General features: G+C 39.3%; 1 protein-coding gene across 2 annotated transcripts in view; it reads right to left on the bottom strand.

Annotated features, from left to right (window-relative positions):
• Il13ra2 (interleukin 13 receptor subunit alpha 2) overlaps positions 1 to 3672 on the bottom strand; it is a 65156-nt gene that overhangs the window by 54640 nt on the left and 6844 nt on the right. The window contains exon 2 of one of the 2 annotated variants that reach the window (XM_029567595.1): positions 3162 to 3223. The exons of the other annotated variant lie outside the window; for it this stretch is intronic. The gene's annotated coding sequence lies outside the window, so the exon portion shown is untranslated. The remainder of the gene's footprint in view (positions 1 to 3161; positions 3224 to 3672) is intronic. 2 annotated transcript variants of the gene reach the window in all.

The raw sequence follows: 3672 nt of genomic DNA, 5'->3' as shown, positions 1-3672 counted from the left end.
TGCCTAACAGATATCCCAATTAAAAGATGGGCTAAGGAGCTGAACAGAGAGTTTTCAAAAGAAGAAATAAAAATGGCTAAGAAGCATGTTAAAAGGTGTTCAACATCATTAGTAATAAGGGAAATGCAAATTAAAACCACTTTAATATTTCATCTTACCTGAGTCAGACTGGCTAAGATCAAGAGTACAACTGATACCAAATATTAGAGAGGATGAGGGGGAAAGGGGAATGCTCATTCACTGCTGGTGTGATTGTTTTCAAACTTGTTCAACCCCTATGGAAAGCAGTGTGGAGAACTCTTAAAAAATCACAAATGAATCTACCATTTGACACAGTTATACTACTCCTTGGCATATACCCAAAGAACTAGTCCTATTGCAGAGACACTTGTACATCCTTGTTTTTTCCTGCTCTTTTCACAATAACTAAAACATGGAAGCAGCTTAAGTGTCCCTCAACTGGCGAGTGGATAACTAAAATGTGGTTCATTTATACGATGGTGTTTACTCAGCAGTAAAGAAAGATGAAATGAAATTTGCAGGTAAATGGATGGAACTAGAAACTGTTATACTAAGTGAAGTAACACAGGCTAAGAAAAAAAAAATAAACGATGTATGTGGATCCTAGCACCAAATCCTTATAAGTGAATATTCATCCAGACATAACTACAGGAACCAGGATAATGAAAAGGAGCCAGGGAGGTAAAGGAAAAGAAAGAACCTGAGAGAGAAGAACAGTAGGAAACAAGTGTTACTAAGGGAGATATGGATAAAAATTGAGTTATTTAAATGGGAGTGGGGAGGGAGATTTATACAAGGAAGCTTGGGGATAAAGGGAAAGAAGGAGTTCAAGAGAGGTGGGACCATAGGAGTATTATTAAGGGAGAAATGGGGAAAATGGGGGCATTTTAAATGGGGAAACCATGGTGGAATTGTTAGACAGTGAGAGAGATAAATAATGCCTAGCTAGTTTTAAAAAGCCAGAGGGAACCATATTATTCCAACAATCTACTGACAAATTATACATACAACTAGTTCAAGGAAGAAAATATATGTCCAGTCAAGGTTTATCTGAGAATGTTTGGTTTTTGCCCAAGCTTCATCTACATGGCACATGGTAATTAAAAGTACCAGACTGGTGGAACTAACCTTCTTGGATGTTCAGCAGCCATACTTGGAGGTCTATAGTAATCTGGTCAGAGGGACTTAGAGGACAGTTTTTGCTCCTTGTCCTCCAAGGTCAACTAAGTTCTAAGGGACTATGGAGCATCTCTCAAAATGTTCTGGAACTGTGGTGAATCACCTGTCCTCTTATTCAGGGAGGCCATAGAGACCCTACCAGATGGACTTGAACCAGTGTCTGGCCTACAAAGAGGAGAGTTAACATAGAGGAAACATTTCCTCCATGCTTCCAAGTGAAGCCAGACATGGTCAAGCAGGACCTTTGAGTTATCTTCACAAAAATGGAACTGTTAAAAGAAAAGAGCCAAGGGTTCCTCCTAAGCCCATGTAACCCCTGAGGAACAGATCCTCAAAGGACCGTAAGAGTAAAAATAAATTGATTTATTTGGGCCAACTGCATACTCTTAAACACCCAAAAGGGAAGTATAACCAAAGATTAAATGGATAAATATAATTCTTTCAGAGTCCATGTGTATAGCTAAAGGCTACATAACAAGAAACAATGCCAGATGGGAGATACCTTCCTTTGAGTTCTTGGCCAGGGTGGCCCAAGAGACTCCTAGACAGTAACCCAGGATAGAACTGGGAAAATGAACAAACAGCAGATCCCAATCTTATCTAAAAGAATATTGACAACTGATTGCTGCTAGATAAGGAAGAACTGATCTTCCCACAACAAGGAACTCTAGATAGGCTGACTAGATTCAGCAAATGGACAAGCACTGGGGAACGGCTGGGGTCATTAACAACACAGTGGACAGTAACAGGGATTACAGAGTATATGGGCTCCGGGGAGTGGGTGGGAGACTATGGGAGGGTGCCATTTGGGATGTGGGTATACAGACGAATAAGATTGTGATGTTCTGTATGAAATACACACACAAGGAGTCAACAAATAATTTTAAAAAGTTATATTTTAGGATGCTCAACCCAGGTGTGTCAAGTTGACACTAAAGCTATCCAGCACAGTAACCCAGCATAGAACTGGAAAATGAACAGCAGACCCCAATGTTATCTAAAGGAATGTTGGCAACTGATTGCTGCTAGATGAAGAACAGCTGATCTTCCCAAAACAAAGGACTCTTGATAGACTGACTAGACTCAGCGGGTGGACTTGCACTGGGGAACTGCTGGGGGTACTGACAACACAGTGAACAGTAACAGGGATGACAGAGTATATGGGTTCCAGTTGGGTGGAGGAGGCTATGGGAAGGTGTCATTTGAGATATGGGTATAAAGACGCATAAGATTGTTTGGGATGTTCTGTATGAAGTACAAAAAAAATTGATTAAAAATATCCAAAACAAATAAAGAAATAAAGAAACTTCTGTGCTATGTACAGTTTTATACACAGCCTCACAAAGAATGGCAGCATTTTACAATTCCTTCATAGCTTCGCAAGAAACATGACACAAAATTTGGATAATAGTATGCAAGAAGTAGTGTATGTTACTTTGGGGTCAGGTTTTGACAAGAAAATCACTATCCTCTTTCTTCTCTTTTCCTACCCAATCTGCAAATTATGGCCATGATTTGTTGATGAAGACCATATTTCACCACATACACAAGGTCAACATACTAGACGATGGAAAATTAGCAAGGTAGAATGACAGTGGGCATTCTGTGACCTGTGGCAATATTACCTGTCCACCTTTTAGACGTATGTTCAAGTCTCTGGATTATAGCATCTTACCCACCCAGTCCCCTAACTAATACAGAAATGAGTCTTCGTTAAACCACTAATTGATATTTAAGCATTGGCCTTCACAAGAATATCTACACACATAATCCCCAAACCAAAGAATGCACAAAATGTAAAGGTCAAAAAATGTGGTAAGGATGTTTCAAACATAGTGAGGCTAAGGATTTTCTTGGTTTTGTTTCTTGCTTTGACCTCCCATTAAATTCTGGTGTAGTAACAACGCCTACTCTCTCACTCCCCCCAGTCAGGAGATTACTGAACTTTCACAGTCTCTTACCTTAGTTTGCAATTTCCTTGCAAGCAACAATGAGACCTCATTTGCCTTTACAAGTCTAGTTCCTAGAACAGAGCAGATATACAGCAAATGTTTATTGAAAGTAGTTACATCTCCACCTTTGTTTTTTATATAACCTTTGTTTTGATGATGCAAATAGCTAAACGGCAAGAGTAATAAGGACAGAATAAGCTAACACTATCGGTTTAAACATGCATTCTATTTTACAGATGTAACAAGAGAGGCTAAACCGTTTTTCTAAGGTCTCACATGTAGGAAATGGACCTCAAGCTCAACGGTTATTCATGAACTTTGGTCTTCACAAATTCATGGTATAAATATTGCTACAGTAGACTGATCTTATCAGTAGAGGACTATCTCCCATGAGCCTTAGTGGATGCCTGAAACCATGGATTGTATCAAACCCTATAGATATTATGCTTTCTCTCTCTCTTTCTCTCTCTCTCTCTCTCTCACACACACACACACAGAAACACACACACACATATATATA

The sequence above is a fragment of the Nannospalax galili genome, unplaced genomic scaffold, assembly GCF_000622305.1.
Source record: "Nannospalax galili isolate Female #2095 unplaced genomic scaffold, S.galili_v1.0 scaffold641, whole genome shotgun sequence".
Classification (NCBI taxonomy): domain Eukaryota; kingdom Metazoa; phylum Chordata; class Mammalia; order Rodentia; family Spalacidae; genus Nannospalax; species Nannospalax galili.
Note: the sequence above shows the minus strand (reverse complement) of the source record. Positions and strands in the feature narration are given on the sequence as shown.